Below are 16010 nucleotides of genomic sequence, written 5' to 3'. Positions count from 1 at the left end.
CTCTGAGGCCCTGTGATGGTTCTCCTGGTCAGGGTGTCTGGCTGAAGCCTCCTGCACTGTGGAGGAACCCTCAGACACCATGGTGGAGCTGCACCCAGATGCCGGCTCCTCGCCGCTGTGCTCAGACTCCAGGCCTACAGCATCGTCAGGGGCGGACTCTTTGGCCAGACAGCCCCCCATCTGAGGGGGGAAGGGGGCCAGCATGGAGAGGCGCGGGCCAGGGGCCGAGGAGGGAGAGGAACCTGTGGTAGTGTCAAACACCACCACTCCATTTGTGTTTGTGTTTCCTGTCAGGTCTGTCAGTTCACGGTAACCGTCCTCTCTCCCCGTCTGTGGTTGGAGTTCATCTCTCCTCGCTGACCGTATCCTCTGTTTCGAGGCTGTGTGCCCCACAAAGTCCTTCTTATCTCCTGGACTGGAGAAGAAGTTACTCCCTTCATCCTGGGGACTCCTCTCGTTCTCCGCGTCGTAGTCAGAGAAGTAGGCAGAGTCCACGAACGGATTCTTGTCACTTAGTCCCTTTAGCTGCAGCTCAGTGCAGCCAGAGGAGGAAGAGGTACACAGAGTGACCCCAACCCCATCACCCAGGTCCACCTGCTGAAGGACCATCTGGTCCGACCTCGGCCCCAGGCTAACCCCACCGCGGGCCAGGTGGCTCCCACCGAGGACTGGGTGTTGTTGCTGGTTTCCTTCGCAGTCCAATAGGAACTCCCCATTCCCACCTCCCTCCTTTAGGATGAACTCTGGGCTTTCATTGTTCTCTGTGTCGTAGCCACTGTCCAGGGACTTGGGGAGGAGAGATGAGGAGGTGAAAGAAGAGGAGGTGAAAGAGGAGGAGAGGGAGGAGGAGGGATGGAGAAAGACGTCATCAAGGCTGAAGGCCTCACAGGGGCTGGCGGTGGTAACCGACAATGACAGCGACAGCATGTCCAGGGTGTCCACGGAGTCGGGGGTTCCCACCGGGTTCTGCAGGGAGCGTCCGTCGGGGTGGTGGGCGGGGCTTAGATCGTCTCCTACCTCGTCAGCATAGTCCAGGGAGTAGTCGGCCAAAATTCCAGAAGTGATATCCGTTATGTCATCGTCCTCATCGTCGTAGCTACAGTTGCTGATGTCCACTAGGCTGATGCTGGAATGACCGGCCATCTCCAACCCACTGTCCAGCCCTCTGCTAGCCTCAAACAAGGACCCGACCGGCTCTAGCAGTACCCCTTCAGGGTGGGCCAGCCCCATCCCCAGCCTCCTCTCCCCACACCACCAGACATCACCTCCACTGGACCTCTGTCTTTAACATATGAAGGTGTCTCCCAGACATTACCCCCCTGCTTCTCTGTCAGGACTGCCTTAGTGCTGAGGCCTGTGCGAGTGTCAAGCTCCATGTATGTGGACGGAGATTGGATACAGCCTGGTCCTGGGATCATCTTGGGAAGGGAGAATTTCCTCTCTCCTGTAATCAGAGATGGGTTTTTACTGTGTCCCTCTACAGACACCGTAGTTGTAGTTTTGGTGGTGGGGACGCCGTCCTTTACACCACCTTTGAGGTTAACACACTTGACAGCAACAGAGGAGCTGGAGAGAGAGTCAACAGCAACACCTCTGAGATGATCTAGGGTAGAGTGGTCTGAGAGACACACAGGTTTATCTCTAGCTCCGTGACACAGGTGACTATATGTAGTAGCACTACTGCCCTCATTGGGTCTGCTAGAGGAAGAGCAGACAGCGCTCTCTCTCCCTGTGGCCTCCATATAGCTGAAGGCTCTGGAGCTGTGCTGCTGGCACATGTTGCTACTGTTACACGAGCCTGTTACAGTAGAGGAGTGTGTCGTGGTGTTGGTGTAATGGAGGTCCAGATAGCTGTCCTGTGATTGGCCCGTCTGCCTAAGGTCAAAAGTCATGCTGTTGTTATTGGCCGAGTGGTTGGAGGTCCAGTTGGTGGCTTCTCTCTCAGAGAAGAGATCACCATCGTCGATGTCCCCAGTGTCACTTTCTCCTCTCCTCCTGCCCCCCACCAAAAGTCCCCCATCCCCTGTCTCCACGTCAATGCTAATATGTTTAGCCATGGGTAGAGTCTTTCTGAGGGGACCCATCATGTCATAGTAGCCTTCACTAACCGTCCTCCTGGCTGTGGTGGAGAAGCCTTGGCTAGCCTCGAGGTAGGGGTCACAGTGTCCCAGACTAGGGCTACTCAGGCACTGGGAGTGGGAGGACCCCACCCCCAGAGGGGTTTCCAGCCTCCCCATTGGATGATGCAGGTTCAGCTGGGACATTATGGGCGTGTCCTCTGGTGATTGGCAACACGTCTCTCGAATGGGCGACTGTTCACAGTAGAAAGCCTGTCTCTGATTGGGTGAGAAGTACTGGTGGGACCGCCCCAGCTCCACGGGACTGGCTGTGCTGGCTGTCTGTCTCAGGAGAGGCTCCATGGTCAGGGACAAGGCCGGGCTATTGTCAGAGTCATGGGTACTGTGTTTACCCCCACTGCTGTCGCCTGCTGCTGCTGACCAGTAGGCACTGGGCTGGGACTGGGACTGGGACTGGGGCTGTGGGGTTCTGCTCCCTGAGGAGAGGCTGCCATCCTCAGCCTCCAACCCAGGGCTGTAGTCAACCACACTATCATCCAGGTTGATATTACACTCCACCGGCTCCTCAATACGGATGTAGTACTCACTGCCGACCGAAGGGCTGTGAGCGCTCAACACCGGCACCACCCCTACCCCCGACCCTGACCCCGATCCGGAGTGGTCGGACTCGTAGTAGGATGGGGAGACCCCCAGAACAAGCCCTCCACCCCCTCCGTCCCCTTTACAGCTGCCCGAGGTGGAGGTGTTCCCGACGGGGTAGTATACGTCCTGGTAGTGAGGGTTGCCCTGGCCCAGAGGCCCGCTGGTGGATGAGGAACAGTATGGCTGCTCGGCTCTCGCCTGCTCCCACTTGTACTCAAAGTTGAGCCCACCATAGCTGGTCTCTGTCACGGTCAGGATGTCGTCACCGCTGTCTGAGTGGAAGCTGTCGTGGGAGAAGTGTTCTAGGAGGGGGAAGGAGTTGCGGGAGGTGGAGGCCGGCTCCAACTCCACGTCCCCAGGGATAGATGGTCGGGCTGGGGCAGGGACAGTAGTCTGAGTTAGTGGTGGAGGGGCTGGGGCGGTGTGGCTGTGAGTGGAGCTGCCAGTCAGGTTGGGTCTCAGGGAGTTCCAGCGCTGTTCAAAGTCCTCCTGGACTCCACTGGCCCCCTTGGCACACAGGTAGGTGAGGAGGAGGTGTACCTCCTCACTGTTGGGTCTCTGCTCTGGCTGCAGCCAGCAGAACTGCATCACTTCATACCTGGGGGGGGGACAGAGAGAGGGAGGGATGTGGGGAGAGAGAGAGGGAGGAGGGGTGAGGGGGAGCGACAGGGAGGGGGAGGGAGGGAGGGAGGGAGGGAGGGAGGGAGGGAGGAGGGAGGGAGTTACTCTGTAATTCTGGAGGTTCATCAATATTCCATTTATTATGAAAAATTGCTTTATCACACTGAAATGAGGCAGCTACCATGGAATTGATTTAGAAAACAGCAATATGATGAGGAAGTCCTTCGTCAGCTGTTTCTGGCCGCCAGTCTTACAATTTGACGAGAATATATACAAGCCAGGGACAGAAACTGTGATTGGAAAGATTGGTCAGCATATAGGAAGGTGTCTGTGTCTGCGTTCAATACGCAGTGGGTTTTAAATGAGTAACATGCTTGATAAAAGGAACACTATTTGCCAGACATCCAGAGAAGGATGAATACATACAGTGGGGAGAACAAGTATTTGATACACTGACATTTTGCAGGTTTTCCTACTTACAAAGCATGTAGAGGTCTGTAATTTTTATCATAGGAACACTTCAACTGTGAGAGACGGAATCTAAAACAAAAATCCAGAAAGTCACATTGGATGATTTATAAGTCATTCATTTGCATTTTATTGCATGACATAAGAATTTGATCACCTAGCAACCAGTAAGAATTCCGGCTCTCACAGACCTGTTAGTTTCTCTTTAAGAAGTCCTCCTGTTCTCCACTCATTACCTGTATTAACTGCACCTGTTTGAAGTCGTTACCTGTATAAAAGACACCTGTCCACACACTCAATCAAACAGACTCCAACCTCTCCACAATGGCCAAGACCAGGGAGCTGTGTAAGGACATCAGGGATAAAATTGTAGACCTGCACAAGGCTGGGATGGGCTACAGGACAATAGGCAAGCAGCTTGGTGAGAAGGCAACAACTGTTGGCGCAATTATTAGAAAATGGAAGACGTTCAAGATGACGGTCAATCACCCTCGGTCTGGGGCTCCATGCAAGATCTCACCTCGTGGGGCATCAATGATCATGAGGAAGGTGAGGTACAGCCCAGAACTACATGGCAGGACCTGGTCAATGACCTGAAGAGAGCTGGGACCACAGTCTCAAAGAAAACCATTAGTAACACACTACGCCGTCATGGATTAAAATCCTGCAGCGCACGCAAGGTCCCCCTGCTCAAGCCAGCGCATGTCCAGGCCCGTCTGAAGTTTGCCAATGACCATCTGGATGATCCAGAGGAGGAATGGGAGAAGGTCATGTGGTCTGATGAGACACAAATAGAGCTTTTTGGTCTAAACTCCACTCGCCGTGTTTGGGGAAGAAGAAGGATGAGTACAACCCCAAGAACACCATCCCAACCATGAAGCATGGAGGAGGAAACATCATTATTTGGGGATGCTTTTCTGCAAAGGGGACAAGACTACTGCACCTTATTGAGGGGAGGATGGATGGGGCCATGTCTCGCGAGATCTTGGCCAACAACCTCCTTCCCTCAGTAAGAGCATTGAAGATGGGTCGTGGCTGAGTCTTCCAGCATGACAACGACCCGAAACACACAGCCAGGGCAACTAATGAGTGGCTCCGTAAGAAGCATCTCAAGGTCATGGAGTGGCCTAGCCAGTCTCCAGACCTGAACCCAATAGAAAATCTTTGGAGGGAGCTGAAAGTCCATATTGCCCAGCGACAGCCCCGAAACATGAAGGATCTAGAGAAGGTCTGTATGGAGGAGTGTGCCAAAATCCCTGCTGCAGTGTGTGCAAACCTGGTCAAGAACTACAGGAAACGTATGATCTCTGTAATTGCAAACAAAGGTTTCTGTACCAAATATTAAGTTCTGCTTTTCTGATGTATCAAATACTTATGTCAAGCAATAAAATGCAAATTAATTACTTAAAAATCACACAATGTGATTTTCTGGATTTTTGTTTTAGATTCCGTCTCTCACAGTTGAAGTGTACCTATGATAACAGACCTCTACATGCTTTGTAAGTAGGAAAACCTGCAAAATCGGCAGTGTATCAAATACTTGTTCTCCCCACTGTAGGTGTTGTGTACTGTATGTGTGAGATGCCAGAAATATGTATTATATGGTGCTGACCAAATGAGAAGCTCATAGCCAGGTTAATAAGGTATTGATTACAACCATGTCAGGAGAAGAAGACTAATGGTTGGTTCGTGCGCCAGTATAAAAGGCATTGATTGGTTGATATGAGGATAGGGAGTACTAATGATTGGTTACAGACCAAAGGATTGTGGTGTATCCTGTGTAGGCGCCCGTGTGCGCATTAGTGCATTTATGCATTTGTGTGTGTATGTGTGCATGCGCGTTTGTGTGTGTGTGTGTGTGTATCTGTGTGTGTGTATGTGTGCATGCGTGTGTGTGTTTGTGTGTGCGTGTGTGTATCTGTGTGTGTGTATGTGTGCATGCGCGTTTGTGTGTGTGTGTGTGTATCTGTGTGTGTGTATGTGTGCATGCGCGTGTGTGTGTGTGTGTGTATCTGTGTGTGTGTATGTGTGCATGCACGTGTGTGTTTGTGTGTGTGTGTGTATCTGTGTGTGTGTATGTGTGCATGCACGTGTGTGTTTGTGTGTGTGTGTGTGTATCTGTGTGTGTGTATGTGTGCTGTGTGTGTGTATGTGTGCATGCGTGTGTGTTTGTGTGTGTGTGTGTGTATCTGTGTGTGTGTATGTGTGCATGCACGTGTGTGTTTGTGTGTGTGTGTGTATCTGTGTGTGTGTATGTGTGCATGCACGTGTGTGTTTGTGTGTGTGTGTGTGTGTGTGTGTGTGTGTGTATCTGTGTGTGTGTGTGTATGTGTGCATGCGTGTGTGTTTGTGTGTGTGTGTGTGTGTATCTGTGTTGTGTGTGTGTGTGTGTATCTGTGTGTGTGTACTCACCAGCGCTCAGCCAGGGGTACTTTGAGCCGGGGCCTGGTTAGTTTGAGCTGCTGTTCCTTCACAGCATATGTCAGGACCTGTCTGTCAGTGTAGTGTCTGTACGGCTGGTTCCCCAACTCAAACAACTCCCAGATAGTCACTCCCAGAGACCTAGAACAGAGACAAACCCATGAAGTAACATCTTCAGATAATCACTCCCAGAGACCTAGAACAGAGACAAACCCATGAAGTAACATCTTCAGATAATCACTCCCAGAGACCTAGAACAGAGACAAACCCATGAAGTAACATCTTCAGATAGTCACTCCCAGAGACCTAGAACAGAGACAAACCCATGAAGTAACATCTTCAGATAGTCACTCCCAGAGACCTAGAACAGAGACAAACCCATGAAGTAACATCTTCAGATAGTCACTCCCAGAGACCTAGAACAGAGACAAACCCATGAAGTAACATCTTCAGATAGTCACTCCCAGAGACCTAGAACGGAGACAAACCCATGAAGTAACATCTTCAGATAGTCACTCCCAGAGACCTAGAACAGAGACAAACCCATGAAGTAACATCTTCAGATAGTCACTCCCAGAGACCTAGAACGTGACAAACCCATGAAGTAACATCTTCAGATAATCACTCCCAGAGACCTAGAACAGAGACAAACCCATGAGCATCTTCGATAGTCACTCCCAGAGAAAACGAGCACAAACCCATGATCTGGGACCAGAGCTAGGTTTGAAAGAGCACAAACTGATGAAGAGTTTCAGATATCAATAACACCATAAGTCAAATCTGGGACCAGGCTAGCTGTGGTTGAAGAGTTGTCATCAATCTGGAACACCATAAGTCAAATCTGGGATCAGGCTAGGTTTGGTTGAAGAGCTGTATCAATAACACCATAAGTCAAATCTGGGACCAGGCTAGGTTTGGTTGAAGAGTTGTATCAATAACACCATAAGTCAAATCTGGGATCAGGCTAGGTTTGGTTGAAGAGCTGTATCAATAACACCATAAGTCAAATCTGGGATCAGGCTAGGTTTGGTTGAAGAGCTGTATCAATAACACCATAAGTCAAATCTGGGATCAGGCTAGGTTTGGTTGAAGAGCTGTATCAATAACACCATAAGTCAAATCTGGGATCAGGCTAGGTTTGGTTGAAGAGCTGTATCAATAACACCATAAGTCAAATCTGGGATCAGGCTAGGTTTGGTTGAAGAGCTGTATCAATAACACCATAAGTCAAATCTGGGATCAGGCTAGGTTTGGTTGAAGAGCTGTGTCGTTGACCTTAACAATAACACCGTAGGGGCTGAGTCAACCATAGTGTATGGTGCTGACACCATTCATTCCTACACCCTGAACCCCTGACCCTCCCCTGCTCACCAGACGTTGCTGTCCTTAGTCTGGTCCACCACTAGTAGGTTACCATGCACCTCGTCTATGAGCTCTGGGGCGATCCAACGCAGCGGCACCCAGATCTGGTCTGGAGTCACAAAGTAGTCATCCTACAGAGTAGAATACAGCAGAATCATTAGATGGAAATACTACTTTATCGTCTGTCTGTTACAATGGAAACTATTCTTCTGTCCCACCCCCTATTCAGTATGTAGAAATATACATCATACAATATAACCAAGACTGGTTTATTACTGTAGACTCACCAAGACTGGTTTATTACTGTAGACTCACCAAGACTGGTTTATTACTGTAGACTCACCAAGACTGGTTTATTACTGTAGACTCACCAAGACTGGTTTATTACTGTAGACTCACCAAGACTGGTTTATTACTGTAGACTCACCAAGACTGGTTAATACTGTAGACTCAACAAGACTGGTTTATTACTGTAGACTCATCAAGACTGGTTTATTACTGTAGACTCACCAAGACTGGTTAATACTGTAGACTCACCAAGACTGGTTAATACTGTAGGCTCACCTTGTATCTGCTGTGTGAGAGGCCATAGTCTCCTATCTTTACTGTCCTCTCTGAGGTCAGAAGGCAGTTCCTTAAGGCCAGGTCACTGTAAAGAGGAGAGGGAGGAACAGTTCATCACATTGTTACATTATAGCCATTTAGCAGACGCTGTTATCCAGAGAGACTTACAGCAGCATTTAGGGTTAAGTACCTTGCTCAAGGGCACATCGTCAGATTTTTCACCTAGTCTGCTCAGAGATTCAAACCAGCAACCTTTCAGTTACTGGCCCAACGCTGTTAACCGCTTGGCTACCTGCCACCCAGTCACCAGACCAGACTAAACCATATGTAATACTCTGACTGCAGTAATATCGTATCACAATAAACCATTCAATCATTGTTATTGAATGTATTGTTACCACAGGAAAACACGATGCTTCACAACATTTACCACTCAATAGCATAAAGTACGGGTGTAATTCACTGGTATGACTGCACACGTAGCTACGTGGATTTCTCATTTTTCTCTGTAGCTATTTCTGACTACTACACAGGCAGCGAGATTTTGTTGATCTTAACTCTACCTATCATCAGCTCCTCAGCACATGATTGGCTGCTACCATGGTAACAAGGAGAGAGGGGTTCCCCCCGGCAACAAAATCACTGATGCTGGAGTTGGTGAGAGTCACTCAGGCAGCACCAGGATGTTGTTACCGGGACAGACCAGCAGGGGAGCCAGAGCAACACAGCTTCAGTCATATCCTTACATATTTCCATATTTTTATTTAACATTTATTTAAACAGGTAAGGTAATTAGGAACAGATTGTACATAATATCCTCAATATCATGTTAATTTGGAGACAGACCAGCTGCACAGTCCCAGTTGTATCTAGGGTGGGATGTGTCAGAGTGAGACCAGATCCTTCAACATCCTCCAGATCATCCCGATTCAGTTCCCTTTATTGGTTTTATGTCCCTACAACATGTATGTTACCGTAAATACAGTGTATATATCATTACTCTTCACTACAACATGTATGTTACCGTAAATACAGTGTATATATCATTACTCTTCACTACAACATGTATGTTACCGTAAATACAGTGTATATATCATTACTCTTCACTACAACATATCAGAAACATATTGCTATGGAATGATTGATATGTTCTAGGACTTTCATTAGGACTCGAGTTCATAAGGAAGTTGTATTTGTGCAGGTGTCCACTAACCCACCTGTGAATGAAGTTGTATTTGTGCAGGTGTCCACTAACCCACCTGTGAATGAAGTTGTATTTGTGCAGGTGTCCACTAACCCACCTGTGAATGAAGTTGTATTTGTGCAGGTGTCCACTAACCCACCTGTGAATGAAGTTGTATTTGTGCAGGTGTCTACTAACCCACCTGTGAATGAAGTTGTATTTGTGCAGGTGTCCACTAACCCACCTGTGAATGAAGTTGTGTTTGTGAAGGTGTCCACTAACCCACCTGTGAATGAAGTTGTATTTGTGCAGGTGTCCACTAACCCACCTGTGAATGAAGTTGTGCTTGTGAAGGTGTCTACTAACCCACCTGTGAATGAAGTTGTATTTGTGCAGGTGTCTACTAACCCACCTGTGAATGAAGTTGTGTTTGTGCAGGTGTCTACTAACCCACCTGTGAATGAAGTTGTATTTGTGCAGGTGTCCACTAACCCACCTGTGAATGAAGTTGTATTTGTGCAGGTGTCCACTAACCCACCTGTGAATGAAGTTGTATTTGTGCAGGTGTCCACTAACCCACCTGTGAATGAAGTTGTATTTGTGCAGGTGTCCACTAACCCACCTGTGAATGAAGTTGTGCTTGTGCAGGTGTCCACTAACCCACCTGTGAATGAAGTTGTATTTGTGCAGGTGTCCACTAACCCACCTGTGAATGAAGTTGTATTTGTGCAGGTGTCCACTAACCCACCTGTGAATGAAGTTGTATTTGTGCAGGTGTCCACTAACCCACCTGTGAATGAAGTTGTATTTGTGCAGGTGTCCACTAACCCACCTGTGAATGAAGTTGTATTTGTGCAGGTGTCCACTAACCCACCTGTGAATGAAGTTGTGCTTGTGCAGGTGTCCACTAACCCACCTGTGAATGAAGTTGTGTTTGTGCAGGTGTCCACTAACCCACCTGTGAATGAAGTTGTATTTGTGCAGGTGTCCACTAACCCACCTGTGAATGAAGTTGTATTTGTGCAGGTGTCCACTAACCCACCTGTGAATGAAGTTGTGCTTGTGCAGGTGTCCACTAACCCACCTGTGAATGAAGTTGTGTTTGTGCAGGTGTCCACTAACCCACCTGTGAATGAAGTTGTATTTGTGCAGGTGTCTACTAACCCACCTGTGAATGAAGTTGTATTTGTGCAGGTGTCCACTAACCCACCTGTGAATGAAGTTGTATTTGTGAAGGTGTCTACTAACCCACCTGTGAATGAAGTTGTATTTGTGAAGGTGTCTACTAACCCACCTGTGAATGAAGTTGTATTTGTGCAGGTGTCCACTAACCCACCTGTGAATGAAGTTGTATTTGTGAAGGTGTCTACTAACCCACCTGTGAATGAAGTTGTATTTGTGCAGGTGTCTACTAACCCACCTGTGAATGAAGTTGTATTTGTGCAGGTGTCCACTAACCCACCTGTGAATGAAGTTGTATTTGTGAAGGTGTCTACTAACCCACCTGTGAATGAAGTTGTATTTGTGCAGGTGTCCACTAACCCACCTGTGAATGAAGTTGTATTTGTGCAGGTGTCCACTAACCCACCTGTGAATGAAGTTGTATTTGTGCAGGTGTCCACTAACCCACCTGTGAATGAAGTTGTATTTGTGCAGGTGTCCACTAACCCACCTGTGAATGAAGTTGTGCTTGTGCAGGTGTCCACTAACCCACCTGTGAATGAAGTTGTATTTGTGCAGGTGTCCACTAACCCACCTGTGAATGAAGTTGTATTTGTGCAGGTGTCCACTAACCCACCTGTGAATGAAGTTGTATTTGTGCAGGTGTCCACTAACCCACCTGTGAATGAAGTTGTATTTGTGCAGGTGTCCACTAACCCACCTGTGAATGAAGTTGTATTTGTGCAGGTGTCCACTAACCCACCTGTGAATGAAGTTGTGCTTGTGCAGGTGTCCACTAACCCACCTGTGAATGAAGTTGTGTTTGTGCAGGTGTCCACTAACCCACCTGTGAATGAAGTTGTATTTGTGCAGGTGTCCACTAACCCACCTGTGAATGAAGTTGTATTTGTGCAGGTGTCCACTAACCCACCTGTGAATGAAGTTGTGCTTGTGCAGGTGTCCACTAACCCACCTGTGAATGAAGTTGTGTTTGTGCAGGTGTCCACTAACCCACCTGTGAATGAAGTTGTATTTGTGCAGGTGTCTACTAACCCACCTGTGAATGAAGTTGTATTTGTGCAGGTGTCCACTAACCCACCTGTGAATGAAGTTGTATTTGTGAAGGTGTCTACTAACCCACCTGTGAATGAAGTTGTATTTGTGAAGGTGTCTACTAACCCACCTGTGAATGAAGTTGTATTTGTGCAGGTGTCCACTAACCCACCTGTGAATGAAGTTGTATTTGTGAAGGTGTCTACTAACCCACCTGTGAATGAAGTTGTATTTGTGCAGGTGTCTACTAACCCACCTGTGAATGAAGTTGTATTTGTGCAGGTGTCCACTAACCCACCTGTGAATGAAGTTGTATTTGTGAAGGTGTCTACTAACCCACCTGTGAATGAAGTTGTATTTGTGCAGGTGTCCACTAACCCACCTGTGAATGAAGTTGTATTTGTGAAGGTGTCTACTAACCCACCTGTGAATGAAGTTGTATTTGTGCAGGTGTCCACTAACCCACCTGTGAATGAAGTTGTGCTTGTGAAGGTGTCCACTAACCCACCTGTGAATGAAGTTGTATTTGTGCAGGTGTCCACTAACCCACCTGTGAATGAAGTTGTGCTTGTGAAGGTGTCCACTAACCCACCTGTGAATGAAGTTGTATTTGTGCAGGTGTCCACTAACCCACCTGTGAATGAAGTTGTGCTTGTGCAGGTGTCCACTAACCCACCTGTGAATGAAGTTGTGCTTGTGCAGGTGCAGCAGGCCCGAGGCGATCTCGCACGCCATTCGCTGGAGGGTCAGGGGATCAGGGGTCACGGAGTCAGCCGCCCGACAGCTGCGCAGGTAACTCTTCAGGTCGCCCTGATGACCAGGACAGGAAGTGATGTCATAAAATGATTTGGCACTCTATATCACCATATTCCCCAGTGCACTATATAGCGAACATGGTCAAAAGTAGTGCAGTAGATGTGAATATAGGATGCCATTTGGGACACACAACCTATGTTTGTAATGTATGTCTGTACAATAACCCGTCACAACTTGCTCTCATCCACTTCTCCTTCTATGTCTGTTAGCAGTATGGTAGAAACTCTGATCTGTATGGTGGAAACTCTGATCCGTAAGGTGTTAGCAGTATGGTGGAAACTCTGATCTGTATGGTGTTAGCAGTATGGTGGAAACTCTGATCTGTATGGTGGAAACTCTGATCTGTATGGTGGAAACTCTGATCTGTAAGGTGTTAGCAGTATGGTGGAAACTCTGATCTGTAAGGTGTTAGCAGTATGGTGGAAACTCTGATCTGTATGGTGGAAACTCTGATCTGTAAGGTGTTAGCAGTATGGTGGAAACTCTGATCTGTATGGTGGAAACTCTGATCTGTATGGTGGAAACTCTGATCTGTATGGTGGAAACTCTGATCTGTATGGTGGAAACTCTGATCCGTAAGGTGTTAGCAGTATGGTGGAAACTCTGATCTGTATGGTGGAAACTCTGATCTGTATGGTGGAAACTCTGATCCGTAAGGTGTTAGCAGTATGGTGGAAACTCTGATCCGTAAGGGTGTAATCAATATGGTGGAAGCTCAGACCCTTCTGCAAACCCAGAGGAAAGGGTAGAGAGCAGATTGTCCCTGGCTGTAATAGTACTGTATTCCACCAACAGGGGGAGCAAGTATCCATCTCACCAGATAACTCCATATAGAAGGTGGTTGTGACCTCTGAGATAGGGGTTAGGGTTTAGAGGGTTAGGGGGCTAGGGGAGGTTTCTCTCACCAGAGGACAGAACTCCATGACCAGTAGATAGGGTGTAACCTCTGAGATAGGGGTTAGGGTTTAGGGGTTAGGGGGCTAGGGGAGGTTTCTCTCACCAGAGGACAGAACTCCATGACCAGTAGATAGGGTGTAACCTCTGAGATAGGGGTTAGGGGTTAGGGGGCTAGGGAGGTTTCTCTCACCAGAGGACAGAACTCCATGACCAGTAGATAGGGTGTAACCTCTGAGATAGGGGTTAGGGTTTAGGGGGTTAGGGGGCTAGGGAGGTTTCTCTCACCAGAGGACAGAACTCCATGACCAGTAGATAGGGTGTAACCTCTGAGATAGGGGTTAGGGTTTAGGGGTTAGGGGGCTAGGGAGATTTCTCTCACCAGAGGACAGAACTCCATGACCAGTAGATAGGGTGTAACCTCTGAGATAGGGGTTAGGGTTTAGGGGTTAGGGGGCTAGGGGAGGTTTCTCTCACCAGAGGACAGAACTCCATGACCAGTAGATAGGGTGTAACCTCTGAGATAGGGGTTAGGGTTTAGGGGGTTAGGGGGCTAGGGGATGTTTCTCTCACCAGAGGACAGAACTCCATGACCAGTAGATAGGGTGTAACCTCTGAGATAGGGGTTAGGGTTTAGGGGTTAGGGGCTAGGGGAGATTTCTCTCACCAGAGGACAGAACTCCATGACCAGTAGATAGGGTGTAACCTCTGAGATAGGGGTTAGGGTTTAGGGGTTAGGGGGCTAGGGGATGTTTCTCTCACCAGAGGACAGAACTCCATGACCAGTAGATAGGGTGTAACCTCTGAGCACTGTGCCAGGCACTGCAGGAGGGCTGGGTTCTGGAGGGCACTGGGGGAAGGGGGAGGTAGAGGAGATGGGTCATAGTTCAACAGTCACGTTTACTGTCATAGTTTATAGTGAACTTACAGTCAGAGCACATGGAAAGAGGTAGCAGGATGACCAGGCATTCATTCATTCACCAATTGATTGATTAATTCATTAATGAATTGTACTGGATGCAAAGGGTGGGGTATACAGGGTATGAGATCCATATTGTTGTAGTTCTGACCGGTATGGCTGTGCCTCTTCCAGGAAGTGCATCTGGTCCTGGACACTGGCACTGGCCTTCAGCTCCTGACCACCACCTGGGTGGTGCTGAGACCTGCATTCACCTCCCCAAGAGAACCTATACAGGACCCACAGAGAGACACACACACACACACACACACACACACACACACACACACACACACACACACACACACACACACACACACACACACACACACACACACACACACAAAAAAACATTTACAGTAGTTAACATGGTAAAGACAGGGGGCAACGGAGAGACAGAGAAAGACAGAGAGAGAGATAGAGAGGGAGACAGAGGGAGAGACAGAGAAACAGGGAGAGACAGGGAGAGACAGAGAGACAGAGAGAAAGACAGAGAGAAAGACAGAGAGAAAGACAGAGAGAGAAACAGAGAGAAAGACAGAGAGACAGAGAGACAGAGAGACAGACAGAGAGAAAGACAGAGAGAAAGACAGAGAGACAGAGAGAAAGACAGAGAGAAAGACAGAGAAACAGGGAGAGACAGGGAGAGACAGAGAGACAGAGAGAAAGACAGAGAGAAAGACAGAGAGAGAGATAGAGAGGGAGACAGAGGGAGAGACAGAGAGAAAGACAGAGAGACAGGGAGAGACAGAGAGAAAGACAGAGAGAAAGACAGAGAGAAAGACAGAGAGAGAGACAGGGAGAGACAGAGAGAGACAGAGGGAGACAGAGGGAGAGACAGAGGGAGAGACAGAGGGAGCGAAAGAGGGAGAGACAGAGGGAGAGACAGAGGGAGAGACAGAGGGAGCGAAAGAGGGAGAGACAGAGGGAAAGACAGGGAGAGACAGAGGGAGAGACAGAGGGAGAGACAGAGGGAGAGACAGGGAGAGACAGAGGGAAAGACAGAGGGAGAGACAGAGGGAAAGACAGGGAGAGACAGAGGGAGAGACAGAGGGAAAGACAGGGAGAGACAGAGGGAGAGACAGAGGGAGAGACAGAGGGAGAGACAGGGAGAGACAGAGGGAGCGAAAGAGGGAGCAAAAGAGGGAGAGACAGAGGGAGCGAAAGAGGGAGAGACAGAGGGAGAGACAGAGGGAAAGACAGAGGGAGAGACAGAGGGAGAGACAGAGGGAAAGACAGGGAGAGACAGAGGGAGAGACAGAGGGAGAGACAGAGGGAAAGACAGAGGGAGAGACAGAGGGAGAGACAGAGGGAGAGACAGAGGGAAAGACAGAGGGAGAGACAGAGGGAGAGACAGAGGGAAAGACAGAGGGAGAGACAGAGGGAGAGACAGAGGGAAAGACAGGGAGAGACAGAGGGAGAGACAGAGGGAGAGACAGAGGGAAAGACAGAGGGAGAGACAGAGGGAGAGACAGAGGGAGAGACATAGGGAAAGACAGAGGGAGAGACAGAGGGAAAGACAGAGGGAGAGACAGAGGGAGAGACAGAGGGAGAGACAGAGGGAGAGACAGAGGGAGAGACAGAGGGAAAGACAGGGAGAGACAGAGGGAAAGACAGGGAGAGACAGAGGGAGAGACAGAGGGAGAGACAGAGGGAGAGACAGGGAGAGACAGAGGGAGAGAAAGAGGGAGCAAAAGAGGGAGAGACAGAGGGAGAGACAGGGAGAGACAGAGGTAGAGACAGAGGTAGAGACAGAGGGAGAGACAGAGGGAGAGACAGAGGGAAAGAC

The 16010-nt window shown here is 48.7% G+C and overlaps 1 pseudogene; it reads right to left on the bottom strand.

The window, feature by feature from the left end:
- Positions 1–1046: 1046 nt before the first annotated feature.
- Positions 1047–14450, bottom strand: LOC121844121 (annotated as a pseudogene).
- Between the last annotated feature and the right edge of the window lie 1560 nt (positions 14451–16010).

This window comes from Oncorhynchus tshawytscha, unplaced genomic scaffold, assembly GCF_018296145.1.
Source record: "Oncorhynchus tshawytscha isolate Ot180627B unplaced genomic scaffold, Otsh_v2.0 Un_contig_17767_pilon_pilon, whole genome shotgun sequence".
NCBI classification, from domain to species: Eukaryota; Metazoa; Chordata; class Actinopteri; order Salmoniformes; family Salmonidae; genus Oncorhynchus; species Oncorhynchus tshawytscha.
The sequence above is the reverse complement of the archived record's forward strand: the minus strand, read 5'-3'. Positions and strand labels throughout refer to the sequence as shown.